The 27,046-nt window shown below is 35.5% G+C and overlaps 1 protein-coding gene and 1 non-coding gene across 2 annotated transcripts in view; both read right to left on the bottom strand.

Moving 5' to 3' along the window:
- Positions 1 to 27,046, bottom strand: part of MNAT1 (MNAT1 component of CDK activating kinase) — a 236,553-nt gene that overhangs the window by 174,365 nt on the left and 35,142 nt on the right. The gene's annotated exons all lie outside the window — the stretch shown is intronic.
- On the bottom strand, positions 13,195 to 13,301 carry LOC122744835. Its single transcript, XR_006355177.1, has one exon. It is a non-coding gene; the product is annotated as a U6 spliceosomal RNA (small nuclear RNA).

Raw genomic sequence — 27,046 nt, 5'->3', positions numbered from 1 at the left:
TGTATTTAAGATATGCCAATGGGGAAATGAGCCAAGATGGTAGAGCATCAGGAAGAAGTATAACCAACCTCTTCCCCGTAACTCCTCCACAAATATTTTAAAAATATACCAGACTGAGTCCTGACTGAGAAATCTATGGGGGAAAAAAATCACAGTGACTTATTTTTCTAGACCAGTTAGGCATACAGAGGCAATGAGATCTGTAGTCACCAGGGAAAGGACACAGCCAGAAACATGTCAATAGACTTCCAGCATAGGAAATAAAGAAAGGTCTGCCCATTACTGTGCACCGGAGTAATGAGAAGTCTCAGACCTACACAGAGGGACCTGAGATGATGCAAAGAGCAGGAAGAAGAGTCAATTGGCAGTTGTGTTGTTTGCTATCCAGTTGTGGAGTCTGAAGAAGAGACCTGCACTCAGATGGAGGTCCAGAATACGGAGGGCCATAAGCTATATACTCAGTGAGAAGAAAGTACAGAAGCAATCAGCAGCTCTGACCTCGGTGGCAAAACGGCAAAAAAGGGACAATTTCAGAGACACCTAGGAAGACTTGCGTGAATTAATGAAAAGTAAAATTAGAAGAAACAGAAAACCTATTCATACACTTACAACAATATTGAAAGACAAACAAATTTGAGAGACTTAACAACTCTGACCAATGCAATGATGAACCATGATTCCAGAGGACTCATGAGGCATCATGCAACCTACCTCCTGTCAGAAGGTTAATAAACACAGAACGCAGACTGAGAGTTTTTTTGGCCAAGAATAATGCAATAATTTGTTTTGATTATCTATTTCTGTTACAAGGGTTTTGTTTTTCTTTCTTTTTCTTTTTTTTTTTTAAAGTGAGGCACTTGGGGTTAAGTGACTTGCCCAGGGTCACACAGCTAGTAAGTGTTAAGTGTCTGAGGCTGGATTTGAACTCAGCTCTTTTTTGTGATTGGAAAAAAATTGGAAATTGAGGGGATGCCCTTAAATTGGAGAATGGTTTGACAAGCTGTGGCATATGATTGCTGATATAATATTATTGTGCTAGAAGAAATTATGAGCAGGATGGTTTCTGAAAAAAACCTAACAAATATTATCGAAACTTATGCAAAGTGAAGTGAGCAAAACAGGAGAATGGTAACAGTGATGTTATAAAGATAATCAACTGTGAAAGACTTAACTACTCTGATTAAGACAAATGATCCAAGAGAATTCTAAAGGACCCGTGATGAAAAATGCTATCCATCTCCAGGGGAAAAACTGATAAATTTGAGTATAAACTGAAGCATGCGTTTTTACTTTCTTTTGCTTGGTGTGTGTGTGTGTGTGTGTGTGTGTGTGTGTGTGTGTGTGTGTGTTTTATGTAACATGACTAATGTGGAAATGTGTTTTGCATGACTTCATGTGTATAAATGATATATTGCTTGCCTTCTCAAGGGATAGAGGAGGGAAAGGAGAGTGGAAAAGAATTTGGAACTCAAGATTTTAAAAATGAATGATAAAACATTTTAATGTAATTGAGAAATATTTAATGAAATAAATAAAAATACATTTTAAAAATTCTCAATCTGTCTAAACCTCAGCCTTGTCTACTTCAAAGGGCCTGTCAAGAACTAATGAAAAAAGTATGTGATGGTTCTATTCACTGTTCATCAAAAAGCTACTACTATGTGTTAGGCAAAAAAAAGTTTATATAAGACAAAGGTCTTGTCCTCACTGACTGTTCAGATGAGAAAAAAAAAAGTGTGCAACTACAACAGCTCCAACATAAAGTATTCAAACAAGCAAATGAAAGTAAAAAATTGAAGAAATATAAAATTAATTCATCAACAAGCATGTACTCAAGTGCTTATTATATGCAGCCAAAGTCTTTAATATCAGGGTAACAAAGGCAAAAATAAACCATCACTAACCTTAAAGAGTATATATTTTTTCAGGGGGAGTAATATGGGATGTCCATGGGGACCTAACCTAGGGAAATGACAACATCAGGCCTCCTCCATCCAAAGCTTCCAAGAAAAAAATGGATTGGTCTCGGGCCATAGAGGTGCTCAAAAAGGACTTTGAAGATAAAGTCAAAGAGGTAGAGGAAAAAAATGAGAGTGATGCAGGAAAGTCATGAGAAAAAAGTCAACAGCTTGAAAAGCCAAATGGAAAAGGAGATACAAAAGCTCTCTGAAGAAATAATTGCCTAAGAATAAGGATTGAACAAATGGAAGCTAGTGACTTTATGAGAAACTAAGACTGTCAAGCAAATCCGGATGAATAAAAAAGTAGAGGGCAATGTGAAATATCTCCTTGGAAAATAAGGCCTAAAAAGATTAAATGATTTATCCAAGGCAACACAGTGGCAGAGGCATAATTTAAACTGGAAGAGTCAGTGCTTTCTGCTGTACCACTGTGTCTCCCAGATCCTATTAAAATAATACAATTTTTAACAAAATTATCTTTTTCTTCCTTGGCACTAACTCAGGGCATCCTAGATCTAGGTTTGGAAGAGACCTTAGAAACCATCATTATTTTACAAATGAGGAAACTGAGACTTAAGGATGTGAGTTGGTTGACTTGATCAAGATCATATAAGTAGGGGCAGCTAGGTGGTGCAGTGGATAGTGCACTGGCCCTGGACTCAGGAGTACCTGAGTTCAAATCTCATCTAAAACACGTACTAGTTGTGTGACCCTGGGCAAGTCACTTAACCCCAACTGCTTCACTTTAAAAAAAAAAAAAAGATCATATAAGTAACAAGCAGCAGAAGTAGCATTTGAATCTAATTCCTCTGGCTCCTGAATCAATGGTCTTTCCATTCTACTATTCTATAATCCATATTTAAAATAAGAAACTCTTCAGGAATTGAAAAAAGAATCTCATATCTCTTTGCAGGATGTTAATAATCAGAAGGAAAAATGTGCGACTCTTAATTGTATAACTGAATATTTTAAGCTCCTCATGTTAACCTGGCTGAGTTCATGGCATACTACCAATTAAAACTGCTCTAAATATGTTTTGTAAGAAAAATATATAAGATTGCTCGTCTGATTAAAAAACACATTTGTTCTTTTAGATAATGAAGGCTGCCCTTCTAACACACTATCAAAATATTTAAGTCCCATAATAAAGTCACTGAACTACAGGTAGTTCAAATTTCCCAATGATTTCACAAGTATTGGCATTATTTTTTTGGTCCAAGACCTCTGATTTTATTGCTGCAAAGAGCACTCTAGAAACTTTTTTCTACCAATGTAGATCAGCAACTTCTCTGCAACTTAAAAGTCTCATTAAATTCCCTGGAGAACTGAAAGGTTAAATGACTTTCCATGGTGTAATAATACAACCATGTGTCAAAGACAGAGGAACCTGAACCTAGGATATCCGGACTCCCAAATCAGTACTCTATCTTCTACCCCACAATGCCTTTCCCAACTGCACTGATTAATTTGGCAAAATAAAATAACAAGCATCAGTTCTCTTCTGCTATAGATGATAAAGTAATCTGGAAAAATAATCTTAATAAAGTCACTACTTTAAAAATAGATAGTATGTATAGTCCAAAATTTATATATACTTACATCTGAACTGTGAATATACAATAAATTATATCAACTTATATGCATTTATATAACCTATTTGTTATTTCAAACAATAAAAATACTTCTTCCATGAAAAATAATTAAGTCTGCCTGATTAGTAATCTGAATTTTGCAACCACCACTTTACAGTACTAAGAATAAATGAGTGGCAAGGGATTAGGAATTAATTTAAATTTTTTTTCACATTTATTTTAACACTTAAATGTTTTGGGGATCTTATTCTTGAAAATGTTTATACTTGCAGTTAATCAATATAAATATCTTTATCTCACCCAAATTAAAGTTCTGAGGGGTCCTGGTTTGTCACAAGAATAAAACTTTTTCTTTATAAGTGTCATTACTATCTCCCACTGGAAAAAGTATTACCAGATGTCAAACTGATTAAAAATTAAGATATAATTTTATCCAAACTCAGGGTGCTAAGCCAAGATCTGAGGAGAGCAGATCCAAAGGGTTTTGATCCTATCTCTTATCTGCAAATTATAAACTATTTTATTTTCAATGCAAAACAAAGAGTTCTTAAAATCTCAATTGTTCTAATATCAAAGTCAAAAGAGCATTGTATAAAAGAGTGACTAGGAAAGGGAAGGGATAAGAAATACTAAAAATATAATTATGAACATGTGTGAAAGGGATAAAATCCTGATTAAATGCTAAATTGCAAATTTTAATTAGAAACTGTGGAAATGTGTTTATACAAAGACATAGGATTCAGGTCCTCATAAAATGAAGATTATTTAACCAAGATAGAGATAGTGTTAATCGACTAGTATCTCAGGTTGATCCTAAAATATGAAGTCTTTATTCTAAACAAAAGCAAAGTACAAGAAAATAGAAGGGGGGCAGCTAGGTGGCAAAGTGTATAAAGCACTGGCCTTGGATTCAGAAGGACCTAACTTCAAATCCAGCCTCAGACACTTGACACTGAACTAGCTGTGTGTCCCTGGGCAAGTCACTTAATCCTCATTGCCCTGCAAAAAACAACAAAAACAAACAAAAGGGGGGCAGCTAGGTGGCGCAGTAGATAAAGCACTGGCCCTGGATTCAAGAGGACCTGAGTTCAAATCCGACCTCAGATATTTGACGCTTACTAACTGTGTGACCTTGGGCAAGTCACTTAACCCTCATTGCCCTACTACCAAAAAAAAAAAAAAAGGAAAAAAGAAAAAAGAAAATGGAAGGAAAAATTTTAAGGGCAAATGAAGTTTGGTGATTTGAACCACAATCATGAGATACAGTGCCCAAAACTTTATAAATCAACCCAAATCCTAGAATCAGTTACAGGATTTTAGAACTGTGAAGGATCAACCCTTATATTTATATAATAATATTATTTAATACAACCCTTTCATGTTAACAAGGCAGAGAAAAGTTGATTTGCCAAAAATCATAAAGCCAATAAGCAGGTAAGCCAGTATTAGAATAAAGTTAAATTTTTGATAAAGTATCTCACAATATTCTTATGGAGAAGATGAAGAGATGTGGATTAGACAATATAATTAGTTAGATCCAGAACTGGTTGGATGGCCAAACTCAAAAAGTATTTGCTAATGGTTCAACATCAACATGGTGGGAGGTTTCCAATAAAATACCCCTGAGATCTATGCATACCTTTGTGCCTTTTCACATTTTTATCAATGATATAGATAAAGATCTAGATGGTGTTCACCAAATTTGCAGAAGACACAAAGCTAGGAAAAAATAGTTAACACACTGGATGACAGAGTGAAATCCAAAAAGAGAATTGAGCTAAATGTAATAAGATGAAATTCAATAGGGATAAATGGCAAGTCATGCACATGAGTACAAAAAAATTAATATCACAAATGTAAAATAGTGGCAACATGAATAGACAACAATTGGTCTGAAAAAGATCTGGGGATTTTAGTCGACTACAAACTCAACTATTTAGCAATATGATGCAGTAACCAAAAATATTCATCTGAGTTTGGACCACATTAAGAAGGGAATAGCCTCCAGGAAGAGAGAAGATCTGCTCTCATCAGATATCCCCTGAATTACTATATTCAGTTTGGAGCACTAAAATTTAGGGGGGAGCTTGATAAGCTAGACAGTGTAAAAAGGAAAACAACCAGAATAATGAAGGGACTTGATTTTTTATTCATATAAGAACAGGATGAAATTGTGTATTTTTAACCTAGAGAAAAAGAAACTAAAGGGGAACATGATGGCTGTCTCTAAGTATCTGAAGGGATTTCATGTGGAAGAATTATCTCATGAATTTCCACCAGTGTCTTTCTCTTCTCTATCAACTGATCTCAGTCAAGAAGACTCAACAAGCATAAGCAGTATGGCAATATAATATAAGAAATAGTTTCCCACAAGTCTATAGAGAATCCAGGGAGAAACAGATTCAAGCCTAGAGCACATGATGTGGCAAAGAAGTAACACCTAGCTACTGGATTCTAGAAGTTTGGGGCAATGATTAAGTTCCACTTAGGCATGCTCTAGCCTTTCTACTCCTTGTAGGACCATGAATCTGCCATTCTTCATGCTTTGAGCATATTTTCAACTTTCAATGCAGACACTGCTACCAGTCACTGTTATGCTAGAGTTGATGTTAAAATGCCATGGGAATAAAAGGGATGCCATCAATTGGGGAATGGTTAAATGAGCTATGTGGTATATGACTGTAATAGAATACTATTGTGCTATAAGAAATAACAAGCAGGATGATTTCAGAAAAACCTAAACTTGTATGAACTGATGTATAGTAAAGTGAACAGAGCCAGGAGAACATTGCACACAGTAATAGCAATACTATACAATGAAGGACTATGAGTGACTTAGCTATTCTCAGCAATATAATGATCCAAGACAATCCCAAAAGACTAATGATGAAGCTTACTATCCACCTTCAGAGAAAGAACTGATATTGTCTGAATACTGACTGAAACATGCTAATTTTCACTTTCTTTCTTTTTCTTTTATTTGTGTTTTGTACAAAATAAGTAATGTGAAAATGTTTTGCACATGTATGTATAGTCTATATCTGATTACTTACTGTCTAGGGGGTCAAGAGTAAAGAAAGGAGAGAGAGGGAGGAAGAGATAGAATTAGGAACTCAAAACTTTAAAATAAACAAATATTTTTAAATTATTTTAACATGTAATTGGGAGGAAAATAAACTATATATATATATATTTTTTAAATGCCAATGGGAAATACAAAACTCTCTGGACCCTTCACAGCCCATAAAGTCATCAGACCAAGACAGGTAGAGAAAAGTGGAAAAGGGGGAGGCTAAAACTGACGCACTCTCTTCCCTGCCACTCTAAGCTTTCAGACACATCTTCTCAGTCCTGAACTAGCTTGCTATTTCATAGACAACCCAGAAGGGATGACAACTTTTCCTCAATGAACCCAAACTGATTTCCTATATAATGTGGATGCAGTTCAACCAATAACATTTTTAAAATATTTTATTTTTTCCAATTACACGTAAAAACAATTTTCAACATTCATTTTTAAAAACTGAGTTCCAAATTCTCTTGTCTTCCCCTCCTCCCTCACTGTTTAATATCAGTTTAATATCAGTTACACATATGCAGTCATGCAAAACATATTTCCGCATTAGTCATGTTGTAAAAGAAAACAGAACAAAATAAATAAAGTGATGTCAGAGAATGTAAATAGTATACTTCAATCTGCATTCAGACTCCATTGATTCTCTAGAGGTGGTCAGCATTTTTCATCATAAATCCATTAGAATTGTCTTAGATCAGGGCAGCTGGGTGGCGCAGTGGATAGAGCACCGGCCCTGGAGTCAGGAGTGCCTGAGTTCAAATCCGGCCTCAGACACTTGGCACTTGCTGGCTGTGTGACCCTGGGCAAGTCACTTGACCCCAATTGCCTCACTAAAAAAAAAAAAAAAAAAAAAAAAAAAAAGAATTGTCTTAGATCGGGGGCAGCTAGGTGGCGCAGTGGATAAAGCACTGGCCCTGGATTCAGGAGGACCTGAGTTCAAATCCAACCTCGGACACTTGACACTTGCTAGCTGTGTGATGCTGGGCAAGTCACTTAACCCCCACTGCCCCACAAAAACAGAAAAACAAAAAACAAAACAAAACAAAAAAGAATTGTCTTAGATCTTTGTATTTGCTGAGAATAGCTAAGTCATTCACAATTGATCACTGTACAATATTGCTGGTACTGAATATACCGTTCTAATTCTGTTCACTTTATTTTTCTGAAAAAATCTTGTCATTCCTTATACTGCAATAGTATTCCATCACAATCATATACCACAACTTGTTCAGCCATTTCCCAATTGATGGGCATCCCTTCAATTTCCAATTTTAAGCAACCACAAAAAGAATGGCTATAAATATAGGTTCTTCTCCTTTTTCTTTGATCTCTTAGGCATATAGACCTAGAAGTGGTATTGTTGAATCAAAGGGCATGGTTCTATAGCCCTTTGCACACAGTTCCAAATTGTCCTCCAGAATGGTTAGATCAGTTCACAAATCCACCAACAATGTATTGGTGTCCCAATTTTCCCACATTCCCTCCAACATTTGTCATTTCCTTTTTTATTATAATGCCAATCTGACAGGTGGGGGATGGTACCTCAGAGTTGTTTTCACTTATATTTCTCCAATAATTATTTAAAGCACTGTTTCATATGGCTTTATTATAGCACTGATTTCTTTGTCTGAAAACCGCTTATTCATAGCCTTTAACTATCAATTGGTATTCTTGTAAATTTGATTCAGTTCTCTATATATTTGAGAAATGAAGCCTTTATCAGAGGAAACTGCTGTAAAATGTTTTCCCAGTTTGTTGCTTTCCTTATAATCTTGGATATATTGGTTTTGCTTATGCAAAAACTTTTTAATTTAATGTAATCAAAATTATCCACTTTACATCTTGAAATACTTTCTATCTCTTGTTTAGTCAAAAATTCTTCCCTTCTCCATAGATATGACAAGTAAACTATTCCATGTTACCCTAATTTGTTTATGGTAGCACACCTTTGTACCCGTTTTGACCTTATCTTAATATACAATGTGAGATGTTAGTCTATACCTAGTTTCTGCCAAACTGCTTTCCTAGCAGTTTTTGTCAAATAGTGAGTTCTTGTCCCAAAAGCTAGTATCTCTGGTTTATCAAACACTGGAGTACTATGGTTGTTACCTACTGTCTAGTATGTACCCAGTCTATTCCACTGATCTACCACTCTCAGCCAATACCAGGTTGCTTTGATGATTACCGCTTTGTAATACACTTTGAGATCTGGTATGATTAGACTATATTCCTTCATGGTTGTTTTTTCATTAACTTCCTTCATATTCTTGACTTTTAGTCTTCCAGATGAATTTTGTTACTATTTTTTCTAGCTCTATAAAATAATTTTTTGGTAGTCTGATTGGTATGGCAGTGAATAAGTACATTAATTTGGTAGAATTGTAATTTTTATTATATTGGCTTGTCCAACCCATGAGCAATTAATATTTTTGCAATTGTTCAGATCTGACTTTATTTGTGTGAATATCGTTTTGTGATTGTGTTCATATAGTTCCTGGGTTTGTCTTGGCAGGTAGACTCTCAAACTATTTTATACTGTCTAGAGTTATTTTAAATGGAATTTCTCTCTCTTCCTGATGGACTTTGTTGAAAACATATAGAAATGCTGGTAATTTATGTGGATTTACTTTATATCCTGAAACTTTGCTAAAGTTGTTAATTATTTCAACTAGTTTTTAGTTGATTCTCAAAATTTACCATCATATCATCTGCAGAGTGATAGTTTTGTTTCCTCATTGCCTATTCTAATTTCTTCAATTGCTTTTTCTTCTCATTGCTATAACCAGCATTTCTACCACAATATTGAATTAACAGTAATAATAATGGGCATCCTTGCTTCACCCCTGATCTTATTAGGAAGGTGTGCAATTTATCCCCATGCAGATAATACTTGCTAATGATTTTAGATAAATCCTGCTTATCATTTTAAGGAAAGCTCCATTTATTCATGATTTCTAGTGTTTTTAACAGGAATTAGAGTTATATTTTGTCAAAAGCTTTTTCTGCATCTATTGAGATGATCATATGGGTTTTTTTGGTTTGGTTTTGTAATTGACATGGTCAATTATGCTGATAGTTTTCCTAATATTGAACCAACCCTGTATTCCTAGTATAAATCTCACCTCATCATGATTCTATAACTCATATAACTTTTCCTTTAACAATCTGGATGCCATATCATTTGATACATATATGTTTAGTATTGATATTGCTTTATTGTCTATGGTACCTTTTGGCAAGATGCTGTTTCCTTGTTTATCTCTCTGTTTCTTTATCAGTTTGTCTCTTTCTTTTTTTTCCACCCTGTCCTGCCACAAAATCAACCAATGACTTTCAAGAATTTTTACCACCTAGTATAAAATCTTCTTACATTCACTATACCATTAAAACCAAGACTATATCTATCTCCTGGACATGTATAAACACAGTAAGTTGTGTCTTCTATTATTTTGTCTACCTGGATTTTTTTAAGGGTTTACTCATCACACTATCATACCCCAAAAGTTTCTTGAATTATTCCTTTTCATTATAATGGATTTTAAAATTCAAAAACTATATGCATTCCCTATGTTTCTTGACAGCTCTCTTCTTTGATTCTTTCTTTTCAGTACTTTCTACCTATTGGGGAGCTAGGTGGTGCTGTGGATAGAGCACTGGCCCTGAAGTTGGAAGGATCTGAGTTCAAATCTCCATCATATCCCTATCTCTAGCTTGCTACACTTAGGTGAGACATAGGACTCAGTCTCTTGCTGGAGCTGAGTTACCTCACTCCCAATGGGAGAGCTCCTTCAATCTATATTGTCAGTATACGGTCTCATTATACTTTCTCTGGCTTCTATTTGATACCCATATGGATAAATGGGTTGCTTTACTATTCGCTATGTGTTTTCATTGTGGAATGAATACTTAGTGGGAAAGAGGTCAAGCTTTGGATATAAAGATGGGTCGACCTACTTTCCTCATTAATGAAACACATCACAAGTTAAATTGAACATGAAAATCACATTGCCTGGATTAATACTGTTTAAGGGAGTTAATAGTATTCTAGCACAGTAGACTTTCTCTCTCTCTGAGGAAAGCAGAGATACCATGTCTGGCCCCAACTTCGTGCTTGCCCTCCTGACAGAAATTAGAGTCTCCCTTAGAGAAGGGTGGGAGGCGAAGTGGATAGAGATGTCTATTCTGCCTTCCCTCAAGCTACACAACACCACCAGGCTACATATGGTACACAGTTCCCACAAGTGGGTCTCCTACTCACCTTTTTTTTTTTTACTGTGATCCTCCCAGTTATTAGCTCTCTCTCCCTCCTGAAATTACTTTGTCTTTACTTATCATTATGCATACAATGAAAACCCCTCAGGAACAAAGACTGTTTTGTCTTAGAAACCCTGGTGCCTAACAGTATTGAGCTGTAGGTGCTGAATAAATGTTTGCTGAATTCGACTGACATACAATGATTAAAAAAAAAAAAAAACAACTAAACTCATTAGCCTCTTAAAACCTTTTACTGATCATAAAGCTTATAAACTTTGGAAAAATATGAATTCATTCTGTAAAGTTTTTAAATGCTAATTCAGGAGAACTCTAACGAGAATCAGTATAAAACAGGGAAGAAATCAATGGATGAACCTAATTAATCTTTAGAAAAACAAGCAAAGACCTTCAGAGGAACCTGGCAACAGGAAGGGCTATTACTGATTTCCTCTACAATGCAGTGTAGGCTTCATGACATTTGAAAAATATTAAGGCCAGTTGAAAGGAAAAAAAAGCTGCTGATCCATTGCTATGAAGAAAAATATTTTGCAATAAATAAGACAAAGACTAGAATACTGAAGATTGTTTTGTTTTTGTTTTTTTTTTAGTGAGGCAATTGGGGTTAAGTGACTTGCCCAGGGTCACACAGCTAGTAAGTGTTAAGTGTCTGAGGCCGGATTTGAACTCAGGTCCTCCTGACTCCAGGGCCGGTGCTCTATCTACTGCACCACCTAGCTGCCCCTGAAGATTGTTAAAAGGTAATTTTTTCTAACATGATTCACTTTTGTTTTTCATTCAAGACTATACCAAAACCATTATCAAAAGAAGTGTAGGTAAGCCAATAATATCTGGATATCTTCATCAGTATGTAAAATATCCACCCCAAAAACATTTTGTGTTGTCCTCACTGAGGAAATGAAGAACCCTGATAAATATACTAATACACTGAGAAGTAGAACTGTTTCAGAATTACAGAAATGTCCAAATGAAGAAAGAATACTGCAACATAACCTTGTATCAGGTCATACAACATAAAAAGTTAAGCAATGTACCCAGGAGATGGAGATAAGCCTGCTTGAATGGTCTGGGAACTCATCTTATTTAAACACCACTGAAAAGTTTGGGGCTGCCTGTTAGGTCACATGACAGACTGGACATTTTCTCCAAACCCCACAACATCTCAACCTTCTTCAAAGTAAAAATGATGTGCCAAAAATAAAGCACTGTCAGCTGTTTCCATAATGTAGGACACCCAAATCCAAAAGAATTTCAAAAAACAAAAAACAAAAAACAGGAATTGAAGCTTACTGACCCTAAACTTACTTAGTACCTCTCCTTCTCCTCCCATACTACTGGCATCAAGGCTACACCAGTAGATCCAAGGATACAAAACCTACCTCTGTACCCCATTCTCCCTTCCCTTTTTCCAGTGTTGTGGAGATCTTGGCCGTAAGCTGCAGGAGTTTGCTCAGACCTCAACAACCAGCTTGGCCACTGTCCTTCAGAAGCAAAAGCTTACTGAGGGAAGCAACCTAGAAGTATCAGAGCTGCAAAGTGCTAGATTGCCAGAGCCAGAGAAAACAGGCTCTGTACTGCCAGTGCTGGGCCTGAGAACTAAGGCACAGAGGGAACAGAACAAGTCACCAGGACATGTGGGGGGCTTTGTAGCATTCCACCAAGTCTGCGGGAAAGAACACAGTATACAGTTGGGGCTAGATCCAACCACCCAAAAGTCAACTGGAGCAGAGACTTAGCCTGGTGAACTGTGAATTGCCCAGTGTGGGAAAAGACTTGAGATCTTCAAGATCCAGTCCTCAAAAAAACCACAATCAGAGTAAAGAGAGTCTGGAAGTGATTAATTTTTTTTAAAAATGGTGGAGGATAGGTGAAAGTATCAAATATTTCAGGAAGAAGAAAATTCAAAGACCTTGAACATGAACAGATTAATCAACAGGTAAATAGCAACGGAAGAAGGAAATGTAGCCTCCAGAGTAAACAAGTTCAAGCATCTATGAAAAAATAGTGCAATATAAAATGATATAACATTTGATGAGACAGAGGACCCTATGGAATTTGAAAACATGGAAACACAAGATATTCCTGAGTGATTTAAAAGAAAAATGAGAATTGTGAGAACAGAATTTATATCCTGCACAAGAAGAGGACCATGACATTGGGGTGATGTCATGACTTGCAGTGAATTGGATTTAAGTGAAAAAGGGCTGTACAAAGTCACCAGCCTCACTCTCCCCTCCAGAGCCATCTAGGTCCAGTGGCAAGGTATTCATCAGGACGACTGGAGATGGCCCTGGATATTTTGTAACACTTCACGAATATGCGTGTCATCCTTGTACAGGGGCCATGCTAATCTTCTTTGTATCATTCCAATTTTAGTATATGTGCTGCTGAAGCAAGCACTGGCCCCAGATATTTTTAAGGCAATTGGGGTTAAGTGGCTTGCCCAGGGTCACACAACTAGTAAGTACCTGAGGTGAACTCTCATCCTCCCAACTTCAGGGACAGTGTTCTGTCAGCTGTGCCACCTCACTGCCTCACATAGAAGTGAAAGAAAGCTACAAGAAGAGAAGCAAAAAACAGTAACATTAGAAGAAAACAGGTGGCGGCTAAGTGGTGCAGTGGATTAAGCACCGGCCCTGAATTCAGGAGTACCTGAGTTCAAATCCGGCCTCAGACACTTGACACTTACTAGCTGTGTGACCCTGGGCAAGTCACTTAACCCCCATTGCCCCGCAAAAAAAAATATATATATATATATGTATATTTGTATATTTATATATATATGTATATATGTATATTTGCTTGCATTGTGAGTATATATGTGTATATATATATATACTCACAATGCAAGCAAAACATGCTGAACTCAATGGCAAGATGCCATTAAGGATAATAAGGATCATAGATCACCCAGAAAAACACAACAGTACAAAAACCTTAACATCACAATGAAGGAAATAATGGAAAAGAACTGCCCAAAACTTCTTGAAACTCCAGTTCAAAGAATTCATGGATTGCCTCCAGAAAAAAACCCAAGGATGCAAACTCCAAGACAGGTAGTAGTTAAAGTTAACAATTAAATTCAGAAATAGTATGTTCTGTAAACCAACAGAAGAAAGACCTTCAAATACAAAGGAAAAGACATTCCAATAATTCCAGACTATTCCATATCCACTAGAAAAAGGATGGAATGACATAATGTGCAATGGTGCTCAGGAGTCCAAGGTGATCTAGCCTGCATGTCTGAGCTTAACTACATAAAACAAAAGATGGACATCTGATGATGAAGAATGAAACATTTTTAGAAGAAAAAAAAAACAACTGAAGAGATATAATTTGCTTCTCAAATAGCAAACAAAAGAAACGCGGGAGCAATGAATAAATGTAGCAGGAAAAGGCCAGTAACAGCAACAAGAGTGACAAAAGAGAAAAAGACCAGTAAGAGACTTCTTTCTAAACATATTTGAAGATGGAAATCTGGTAAAGGTAACAGTTTAGATGTAGACAGAACCTAACAACACTCTGCCTACAGGTAAATGCTTCTTTTAAGGGACTACATTACAACATGAGGGGAAAGAAGAGAGAGAAGCAAAGCGACAGAGAAGAGTGAATAATCCATGAGGGTCAAATCAAGGGCTAGCAATGAGGGGAAGGTGACCCCTGTGGTCTCAAAGAGAGGAACTTCCAGGAAAATGGATGAGAAGGAGAAAGGAAAAGGATTCAAAGAGGGATAGGGGGAGAAGGAGACCTTACTTTGGAGGTATAAAGGGGTTCTACTGATAAATGGTATCAAACTTGGTACTTTACGCAAAATGCATATGACCTTACAAATTCCATTAGAGAAGAATGTCTAACTTTAATGAATACTATAATAATGAATAAGGTAATTACATTTATCTAAAAATAAGCACCCCATTTGAACAGGTCCTAGTATAATGATTTAGCTACAGGAACAGAAACAAAAGAGTGGTCTGGGAAGAAAAGAGAAACAATTCCAAAGAAGTGAGGAAGGTGTATATGGGAATGGATATGGGGAAGTCCTGGAATATGTACAGTATTACAGTCTCAGATCTTAAATGAATTGAACTTTTGTACTTGATGTGAAGTAAAGCAGAAAGATAGCAGTTACTACCCAGTTAGCCTCTTGTGTGTGGTGGTGATTTCAGAGGTGTGCCTGGCAAATGAGTATGTAGTTGCATGCCGACTTGTAATTAAACCATTTGCACAACTCTAAACACTTAACTTTTAAAATGAGGCATTTTCTTGATAGCTGAGGGCATATTACTCTGTAGGATGACATAATACAAAATTCAGCCCCCTGTAGATGATGTTGGTATCAACCTTTTAGAAAGTGAATAAGATTTTTATTGGGCGAATTTAATAAAGATCTCACAGATTCATAGATTACTCAGAATGAAAAATGAGAAAAAGTTTCTCACTGAAAACAGAAGAAAAAACAAGTACTATTTTGATTTATCCTTAATGGAAATGGGAGCAATAAGTAGTTTTTAGGTTTCAGTCCTTTTAGGGTTGCATAATGTTTAAGATATCTACAGAAAGTGATATAAAATTGGGTTTTAGTGTTAGCATGTGTATAGTTAGGTTGTCTGGGCAGTGTAAGAATTCAAATGGACATGCGAAGATGGTATATGGTAGGCATTTAGGTGGACTATACATTGCACAGAAGATGCTGACCTGCATTGATAGAAGGAGTCTTCTCACCCAGAAGTACCCTATACTAACAATGAAACCACAGGCCCAGTCCCAATCACCATTCTAAAATATTCTTAACATAAAACAAACTGTTAAATGATATCTAATTTAAATTTTTAGAAGTATAAACACATGACTTTTAAAAAATATTCCCAATCTCCTACAAGCCTGCAAGATGCAATTCCTCAATTGAACAGATTTCCCTTCCATCTCCTGCTCCCCATAGGCCTGCTTTTGAGGGGAGATCCCATTTGGTGGGAGGTTGGGTTGGACACAGCTGGAGTTATTTGGGGTTCCCCTAAAACTGATCTCCAGAGGGAGATTATGACAAAAAACTTATTTCCCACTCTCTAACACTGGCTATAGAAAGTTGTATCTCCAGGACAGATACCGGGCACTTAGGTGAAATGGAAGAGGGTAGAAGAACATAGAGGAGAATATCTGATTAAAGTGGAAAGATCAATACTCAAAATCACATATCACAAGGGTTCTTTGGATCTCTTTATCAATAAATTCCTCCTCTAATCTAAACATGAAAGAAATTTTAATTTAGATGAATTATCAATCTAGGATCACACAATAAACATTTCAAAGAGAATATGGAATCCATCACCTTGATCTGTTCACACATTAAGTCTCAACTATCATAGCTCTTGACCGAAAACTTTAATAGGTTATTAAAATAAAAATTTTTTAATTTTCTGTTTACAGATATGATGTACTTATTTGTCAGTGCTTACTGTATTTTTCCCAATACCTTTTCTCAATATCTCAAAGCATTACTTTCTTATTTCCTATGCAGTTTTTTTTTGGGGGGGGGGGGGCTGGGCAATTGGGGTTAAGTTACTTGCCCAGGGTCACACAGCTAGTAAGTGTTAAGTGTCTGAGGCCGCATTTGAACTCAGGTCCTCCTGAATCCAGGGCTGGTGCTCTATCCACTGTGCCACCTAGCTTCCCCTCCTATGCAGTTTTAATAGCATTGATAAACCATCAAAGAAATAAAAACTAAGTATTATAATAGTTTAGATGTTAATTTCATTGTTTCCTAATAAATTTAATTAAAATTAAAATTGATAAAACATGAGTATTACATAGGTTTCTCGGAAATAACAGTTTACAGCAATAGCTTATACGGTACTTTATTTACAAAGTGTTTTAACTAGGTTAATATGACCTTCTTAACAAGTCTGTGAGGTAAATAGTGCAAGTATTATTAAAGCCCATTTTACGAATGAGGAACAGCATTAGCTGGGCAATGAATCAAAAATCTCAAGCTGTCATGAACACCTTCATTCAACAAAAGTCTAAAGAGTAAACCACTGTCACTGAAAGACAAATTCCATGTGACTATAGCTCTGGAGCTTAAGGAAAACTAGGTTACATAAAGTTTAAACTGCTTGTTAAATGGCCATATTCAAAGTAGATCTTTGTTTTGAATCATATTCAATCATTTTTTCAACATTATGAGCATAAAAATAAAGATGGTATACTTTTATATTCAGAATTACAATGTATTCATTAAGCTATTCACACTAATACTGCTTCCTGGTCATTGTAATTCTGAACTACATGTAATAATAGAAAAATATAATTCTGCTCGATTATTACTTACTAAATTTTGGGACCTATTTCACTGTTTGATAACAAAGTTTAAGTAAGAAAACAGACAAAAATCAAGGCAAGCATGAATGGAATTGTAGCCAAGTTAAAATATCAGACAAATTACATCAAGGCTCTAACTTAACTAAAACATCAAATATTTTCATCTATATATCAAGGATCTGTGATTTCAAAACTATGTCCCATCTATAACTTATTGTCTTAGAAAGTTACTTCAGATTTGGATTGGTTAAATTTCTTGACCAGTCATACAGATAGGTAGCTCAGGGGTAGGATTTGAATCTAGGTCTTCCAGTCTACAAGTATAATACTCTACAACACTGTTACTCTCACCAAATATTTTGTCATATGTAAAATGTTATCCTTATAAATGCTGAAAAATCATCAAAAATATCTGGTACTGGCTAAAAAATAGAGTGGTAGATTAATGGAATAGGCTAGGCACAGGAAATGCAGTAGTAAACGACACTAGTAATGTAGTATTTGATAAACCCAAAGACTCCAGTTTCTGGGATAGGAACTCAGTATTTGACAAAAACTGCTGGGAAAACTGGAAGATAGTATGGCAGAAATTAGGCATAGACCAACATCTTACACCTTATACTAAAATAAGGTCAAAATGGATACACGATTTAGACATAAGAGGTGATACCATAGGTAAATTAGGAGAGAAAGGAATAGTGTACCTATCAGATCTTTGGAAAGGAGAACAGTTTATGGCCAAACAAGAGATAGAGTATATTATAAAATGCAAAATGGATGATTTTGATTATATTAAATTAAAAAATTTTTGTACAAACAGAAGCAATGCATCCAAAATTAGAAGGGAGGCAGAAAGCTGGGAAACAATTTTTATGGCCAGTACTTCTGATAAAGGCCTCATCTCTAAAATATATAGGGAACTAAATCAAATTTATAAGAATCCAAGTCATTCCCCAATTGAGAAATGGTCAAAGGATATGAATAGGCAGTTTTCTGATGAAGAAACCAAAGCTATCTATTCCCATATGGAAAAAATGCTCTAAATCTCTAATGATTAGAGAGATGCGAATTAAAACAACTCTGAGGTACCACCTGACACCTATCAGATTGGCTAAAATGACACAAAAGGAAAATAATAAATGTTGGAGAAGCTGTGGGAAAATTGGAACACTAATGCATTGTTGGTGGAGCTGTGAACTGATCCAACCATTCTGGAGAGCAATTTGGAATTATGCCCAAAGGGCTATAAAGCTGTGCATACCCTTTGACCCAGCAATACCACTTTGGGGTCTTTTTCCTAAAGAGATCATGGAAAGGGGAAAAGGACCCACATGTACAAAAATATTTATAGCTGCTCTTTATGTGGTGGCAAGGAATTGGAAGTTGAGGGGATGGCCATCAATTGGGGAATGGCTGGACAAGTTGTGTTATATGAATACAATAGAATACTATTGTGCTGTAAGAAACGATGAGCAGAGAAACCTGGAGGGTTTTGGGTGGGCTGATGATGAGATGAGCAGAACCAGAAGAACATTGTACACAGTATCATCAACATTGAGTGTTGATCTACTGTGATGGACTATATTCTTCTCACCAATGCAATGGTACAGAAGAGTTCCAGGGAACTCATGATAGAAGAGGATCTCCAAATCCAAGGAAAAAAAAAAAAAGAACTGTGGAGTATGGATGCTGAATGAACCATACTATTTCTTTTCTTTTTTGGTGCTGTTGTTTTTTTTTATTTTGAGGTTTTTCATCATTGCTCTGATTTTTCTCTTATAACATGACTAATGCAGAAATAGGATTAATGTTATTATGTGTGTATATATATATATATATATATATATATATATAACCTACATCAGATTACCTGCTGTCTAGGGGAGGGGGGAGGGAGGGAGAAAAATCTGAAATTGGAAAGCTTGTATAAACAAAAGTTGAGAACTATCTTTACATGTAACAGGAAAAAAATAAAATAAAATATTTTATTAATTAAAAAAAAATAAATGCTGACAAATAACAAGACACTGCTCTCTCTCCTCTCCATTTCTAAGAATCTTAATAGTTCTCAGCAGATACATACCAATCCTACAAATCAGCAGTGGTGATGTACTCTTCATACTACAACTCAATATAAGCAATAAATAAGGTAAACAGGACTTCTTTCCCCCACCTCAATATACCATGGATTAACGCATGAAAATTTCAGTATCTCAGAGTTTCAGATTAGAAAGAGACCACAGAGATAATCTAGTCAAAAGTTGTAAGTGAACCAGAATCCCCTCTAAAAACACCCTCATCAAAGGGTCATGAAAATAATTTATTTAAAGGACTTCAGGTAATGATAGTTCATACCTACTGAGATGGCTCATTCTATGTTTCAGCAATTGCTGGGAAGTTATGGGTTGGCTTTTGTTGGGTGTTGTGTTTGTTTTTTTGTTTTTTTTAATCCAGAGCTGATCTCCCTCTCATTTCCATTGCTCCTAGTTCTGCACTAATAAACTGCCTCTTAATGTTGGAGCATCAGTAAAGTAACCATCCCTCAAAATGGTAAACTTTCATTAACAGAGCCTAATTTGTAAGAGGGCCAGTTTGAATTAACCAAATGCTTGAGTTATTATTATTTCTTAAGTTTTAAATCTTTTAGTTTACAAATGGGTAAAATAAGGTGGCTAGAAAACACAATCTCATCTAGTTCCAACATTCTATGAGCCTCTGTGGGTGGGAAACCAAGCCCAAAGAAAGCCAGGCTGGCAAACTAGACAGCAAATAGATTTAATGTTGACCATTATTAAATATTTGTCCAATTTAATATGCTTCATAATTCATGTGAGTTCAATTACTGTATGAAAAATGGTAGTCACAATCTAGCTCTTAACAACAAATATAAAAATTATCACAAAAGAACTATTGGGGCAGCTAGGTGGCGCAGTGGATAAAGCAGGAGGACCAGAGTTCAAATATGACCTTAGATACTTAACACTTACCAGCTGTGTGACCCTGGGCAAGTCACTTAACCCTCAAAAACAAACAAACAAAAGATACTATTAGAAGATATCCTAACTTTTAGTTTGTATTTGTCTATACAGCCTTCCTTTAAGGACCACCAGGCTACAACAGAAAGTATAAATCCTCCCTATGATTCATTCTCTCTAAATAATTTATTGCAAAAATATATTTCAGATATTAATAAGATACAGGAGAAAAAAATTCACTCAAAGCCCTCTCAGAAAAATGTAATGAAGAATTCTGCGAATCTGTTTTGGAACTTAAACTCTAGAAGAATTAACTTAGACATTTCAAGAAATTAATAAAAAGCAATGTCTTATTGATGACAAAAGAATTGATTTATTGATGATAAAGCAACTGACAACTCCAAAAATGTAATCAAATTACCTACTCATAAGGAAATGGTTATGAAAGGCTTGAAATAAGATACTGCATTTAAAATCACCAAAACAAACAGAAAAGCTATAATCTCTAACATGAGGCTTTTGCTATACATTCAGTGGGTTTTTTTTATATGCCAATATAGTCACCTTTCATTAAAAAGTTGAATTAATACGTGTTAGTAAATGTAATAGACAGGAAGTAACAACTAACTTCTCCAAATGGAATTCTACAAGATCGTTTAACAAAACAGGCTATAAAATATGGGCATTCTATACTAGAGAACAAAAATCTCAGAAAATAATCATAAAGAGCATTATTCAAATAATACTTTTAAAACTTCAAAATTCTACAAAAATTAAATATTACAGGACACAATTCAAGTTTTGTGGTCCGTGAGTTTTCTGGGCATTACACTAGCTCCATTTCCTGTTATGCATCTGAGAGGAGTGCCTACTTCAGATATCTCTTTTATTGACATCTCCATGTATTTATGGGTAATAACTTATAGCCACTGGCACTATTAACCTGACACTACATCGAATGCCAATACCTAGATCTCTCTTACCAGTGTTTAGGCTGGCTTCCACCTCTCATGGAAAGTCCCTTATTTGAGTTGCCAGTTGGCTTCTTCTTGATTACTGTTCTATCTGATGCCCTTTCAGATCCTTACTCTGAGGTGTTCTATGGAAAGCCAGGCTCCACCATCTTAACTGGAAACTACAAAATTATATGTTGACAGACAAAAGGCTATCTCTGAATTGTAAGCATCAGATACTTCCTCCACATGAAACCATTGTTAGATGTACACTGTGCTCAAACAGCTCTAAACTTATAAATTATGTTGAAATGTTTATTTGTTTTGGTTTCAGTTTTAATATAATTTTTCAACTTCCAGTTAAAATGGGCCTTCCAGGAGACTTGTAACCAGTGTGATATCAGACATCAGAATGAGACCTATAAAGGTCATAGCTGGGGAAAGATTCAATTTCTGATTACGGATTGTGTCAGTAAGTATTTGTTATACTGTATTAATATTAATAGTTAATATTAATATATGTATTAAGCACCTACTATGTGCCAGGCACTATGCTAAATACAGGGATCTGAAGAAAGACAAATAACAGCCTCTTCCCTAAAGGAGCTCACAATCTAATGAGGAAGACAACAAGCAAATATATACAAATAAGTTATATATGTGATAAATAGGAAATATTTAACAAAGGGAAGGCACTAGAATTAAGTGGGGTTGGAAAAGGCTTCCTGTAGGTAGGATTTTAAGCTGGAACTTGAAGGAAGCCAGGGAAACAGGGACGAGATAAGGAGAGAAAGCATTCCAGGCATGAAACACAGCCAGAGAAAACAGCCAGAGAAACAGGAGACAAGTGCTATTGGACAAGATGAAGGAGAAAAAACTTGGGGCTGGGGGAATAGCTCTCTTGATGAGCCACCAGGAAAAAGAATCAAAGATAAGAGACAGAGGACAACCCCATGCAGAATCACAGCCGCAACAGCATCCAGACTATACACGGGAAAAGCCAAATAGGAAGGGCCCCTGCCTAACCTAATCAAGAGTGAAAGTTGGGGTGCAGTCTAGACCTAGAACAAAGTCCCAGTTCAGGAACCAAGACTGGAAATATGAATTAAAAAGTGGAAAACTGATTACAATAAAAAAATACTACAGGTTAAGAGAAGTCCAAGAAATAAATCAAGGAAACAATACTTATCCCAAGGTACCACCTCACACCTATCAGATTGGCTAATGTGTCAAAAAAGAAAAATGTTGGATTTGGGAGGGGATGTGGGAAAACAGGGACACTAATGCACTGTTGGTGAAGTTGTGAAGTGTGATCCAACCATTCTGGAAAGCAATTTGGAACTATGCCCAAAGGGCTATAAAACTGTGCACACCCTTTGATCCAGCAATACCACTGCTAGGTCTGTATCCCAAAGAGATTAAAAAAAAAAAAAAAGGGAAAAGGATCTATTTATACAAAAATACTTATAGCAGCTCTTTTTGTGATGGTTAAGAACTGGAAATTATGGGGATGCCCATAAATTGGGGAATGGCTAAACAAGGTTATGATGGAATATTATTGTGCTATAAGAAATAACAAGCAAGACAATTTCAGAAAAATGTGGAAAGACTTACATGAACTGATGCAAAATGAAGTAAACAGAACCAGGAGAATATGTACACAGTAATAGAAATACTATATGATGAACTGTGAACAACAGCTATTCTCAGCAATACAGCAATCCAAGACAATCCCAAAGGGCTCATGATGAAGCATGCTGACTCCAGAGAAAGAACTATCTGACTTGAATACAGACTGAAGCATACTATTTTTAACTAACTTTTTCCTTCTTTCTTCCTTTCTTTCTTTCTTCCTTCCTTTCTCTTTCTTTCTTTCCTCCTTTCTTTTTCTTTGTTCGAGTCTTCTTATTCAAAATTACTAATATGTATGTATACACACATACACATATATACACACATAAACAAAAATAAGTTATCCCACAATTACAAACAGAACTTCATCAAAAAGGTTATTTTGATTATAAAGATTACAAGTGGTTAAAGAAATGAAGAATTCTTTATTTTAAAAAATTAAAGAGAACAAATAGCTTAAAAGGGAAGGTAGAAAACTTTAAATGAATTTTGAAAAAACATAACTAAATGCTCAAAATAATTATTAGAAGTCAAAGTGCTAAAAAGAAAATATAAGATTTCCACTATCAAAAACAATTAACCTGAAAAAAATAAGTCAAACAGAGAAAGCTTAAAAATAAATGAACTCCCTAAATTCTATAACCAAACAAAAAACCTACGTTACAAATTCCAAGAAATCTTCAAAGAAAATTATCCAGATTAGAACCAGAGGGCAAAGTGAAAACAGGAAGATCTTGTCATATCCTGAAAGAAACCACAAACTGAAAATATCCAGAAATGTCATAGCAAAAATACAGAGTTACAGAAAAAAAAAATAATACTGTAGTCAAAAAGAAAGAATTCAACTACCAGTCAGTATCACAAATGACTATGTTGCAACTACCATAAAGAAGAGAAAATCTTGGAATAAAATATTCAAAAAGGCAAAACCTGAGAATGTAATAATCCAAAAGGCTTACAAAACCAAGAATAAATTATCCTATAAAATTGAATATAATATTAGAGGGTATAAAAGTAGAGCATTAATAGAAGACTCCAGATGAAAAGATCATAGCTGGTTGAAATCTCTGAATCACAAATACAGGGGAAAAAAGAAATCTAGAAAAGTAAATACATTTGACCAATTGGTAAGGGCAAACTGATAAAGGTCTGTGTGTCATCTAATGAAGGGAGAAGAGACAACCATTCCTTCAGAATTGCTTTTGTTTTTGAAGGAAACAGGAGTAAAGACAGATAAATGGCCTATGGAGGATGGTTTTCTTCTATTTTGTTGGTTTTTTAAAAAGGAAAGAAAATGGAGGGGGGAATAATATACAATAGAAGAAATAAGGAAGGAGGGGAAGGAACTTAACTATTTCTGATAATCACGGTGAGTGTGAGAATATCAAAATATGGAAATGGAGTGGAAGGAACAGACAACTCATGAACATCACTATTATCTGAACCAGACAAAGGAGAGTTTTACACACACACACACACACACACACACAGAGTTTGGTGTACAAATACAATAAATCCAATGAAGAAACTGTTGGTCACAGAGATAGGGAGGAGGGAGGTTTAAGAGGAAAGAAAGAATCAGGAACAGAGCAGTCAAAAGCTAAACAAACTTTAACTTCAGAGAATGGATCAAAAGAAAGTATAAGAACCAGTAACAGAGGTATAGGCTAGGTAAAGAAAGGAAGTGCAGAATAGTAGGAAAAGACTATTCTAATTACAGATTACTACTACTGATCACATTGCTTTTCTCCATTCTCTTCTTTATAAAGAAGAAAGATAGACAAAAAGAAATAAAAGGATGATAGCATAGAGGGAAATATACAATTAATCATAATAACCATGAACATGAATGTGATGAACTTACCCATTAAACAGAAGAAGACAGAAAAATGGATTAGAAACCAGAATCCAACAATATTTTTGCTATTAACAAGAAACACAATAGAAATATTAAAATTCACATACTGTTAAAATGAGAATTTGAAGCAGAATTTATAATGCCTCGGATAAATTCACGCCCACAGAAATTCAACAAGGATGGTGAGGAGACTGAAAACCATGCCATATGAGGATAGGATTAAGAAACACAGTATGTTTGGTCTGGGAAACAGAAGCCTTTTGTTAGGCATATCAGACTTTTTTAATGGGCTATCATGTGAAAAGGGGATTAGATTTGTTCTGCCTGGTTCTAGAGAAATAAGGAGTCATAGGTAAAAGTAACAAACAGCCATATTCAGGCTTACCTAAGGAAAAAGCTTCCTAACAACTAGAGCTATTATAGGAATGGGCTGCCTCAAAATATGGTGGGTACCACCTCACTAGATAGCTTCCTTCAAGCAAAGCTAGCTACTCCACTGAGGGTGCTACCTGGGGAATTCTTCTCGTTCTGGTATCTGAGATTCATGATTCTGAGAACTTCATCAGCTAGTATTAAGTAGGTGTAAAGGCATCTAGAATACTGTTATAAATATCAATAAGGCACCCAGTAAGGAAACAAAAGGCTGACTCACCTGTGAGGCATCCATTACTCTGAAAAGAGCCTGAGACTGGTACTGAGAGGGCACAATGTACTTTTTACAAACGAAGAAAAGGGCTATTCCTTGTCCTGTTATCCAGCTGCCAAAGAACAGATCCCATGCTAATTGTAACATGACTCTTCTCTACAAAAAACTACTCACACAATAATTATTTTATGCATTTGTATTGTTCATGTTCTTCCAGTCAGTTGCTTTTTTCTTCTCAAATGTACTTAGTCAAAGCATTTAGAATAAAAACTCTAGTGCTATATATACAAAAAAGAAAGTCTTTGCCAGATGAAGGAAGGGGTGTGGTTGTGCATGGGTACACAGCATTCCCTCCTGTCAGTTTGTTCCCTTTTAGATTCATTTGTGGGTTTCAATGCTAAGCCTGAAGAGAAAAGTGGACATATCATTTATCTGTCCACTTAACTTGTGATACCAGTAAATTAAATTCAGCAGTACAATATTTTTCCATAATTGTGTACATTATTTTAATGTGAATTTATGTATGAATAGTAATTTTGCAAACTCCACCCTATCACAATTCAAATTTCTTGAGGGAGACAAGAGGGAGAGAGAAACATAACTATGTGCTTACTATGTATCAGGCACAGTGTCATCTCTTCCTATCTAACCAAAAAGGCTTCATTCACATTCCCTCATGATAATATATTCCCATAGTACTTCTTACAATTAAAGTAATTCAAAGTTGCTGCTCTTCAAGTAATAGAGTCTTTTAAAAGGCTAGGAGAATTAGTAATACCTTCAAGTATTATGTTACCTGACGTTCTATCGATCAATCAACAAATTTCTATCCAGCACCTACTATGTTCCAAACACTGTGCAGTATGCTGGGAACAAAAAGATAAAAAAATAAACAGTCCCTGCTCTCAAGGACCTTACATTTTATCAGGGGAGAGAGAGAGCATATATGTATATAAGTACATAAAAATCAAAAGTAATTTTTAGAAAGGAAGGCACAAGCAGCTGGAGGCATTGAGAAAGACTTCTTATCGAAGGCAAATGATTCTATCAGCTTCCCATCCACTAAGTATTTGCCATAGTGGAGTTTTCCTTCTAATTTCTTTAACATATCTCATAGACCCAAGAGAGGGGCAGCTAGGTGACACAGTGGATAAAGCACCAGACCTGGATTCAGGAGGACCTGAGTTCAAATCCAGCCTCAGATACCTAACACTAGCTGTGTGACCCTGGGCAAGTCATTGCCCCACAAAAAACAAAAACAAACAAATAAAACCTATCTGATAGACTAACAAAAAATTTTTTTAAAAACAAAATTGTACTATAAAACTTTGTAATCAATCCCCTTTGGAAAAAAAAATATCTCATTTCAAAGAGATTTCTATGAAAAAAAATTAAACACTTATAGAGGTCAGAAAAAATCAACAACATTCATTGATATTTTAGCTCACTGCCTACAATATGAGGTAGGGAGTAAGGATACAAAAAGTTATACACTATATATATATATATATGTATGTATGTATATATATATATGTATGTGTGTGTGTATATATATATATATTCCTTGCTTCAAGAAGTTTCTGCTCTGGGGCAGCTAGGTGGTGCAGTGGATAAAGTACCGGCCCTGGATTCAGGAGGACCTAAGTTCAAATCCAACCTCAGACAATTGATACCTACTAGTTGTGTGACCCTGGGCAAGTCACTTAACCTTCATTGCCCCTCAAAAAAAAAAGTTTATGCTCAAATTTAGATATGTACTACTACAC

This window comes from Dromiciops gliroides, chromosome 2 (genome assembly GCF_019393635.1).
Source record: "Dromiciops gliroides isolate mDroGli1 chromosome 2, mDroGli1.pri, whole genome shotgun sequence".
NCBI classification, from domain to species: Eukaryota; Metazoa; Chordata; class Mammalia; order Microbiotheria; family Microbiotheriidae; genus Dromiciops; species Dromiciops gliroides.
The sequence above is the reverse complement of the archived record's forward strand: the minus strand, read 5'-3'. Positions and strand labels throughout refer to the sequence as shown.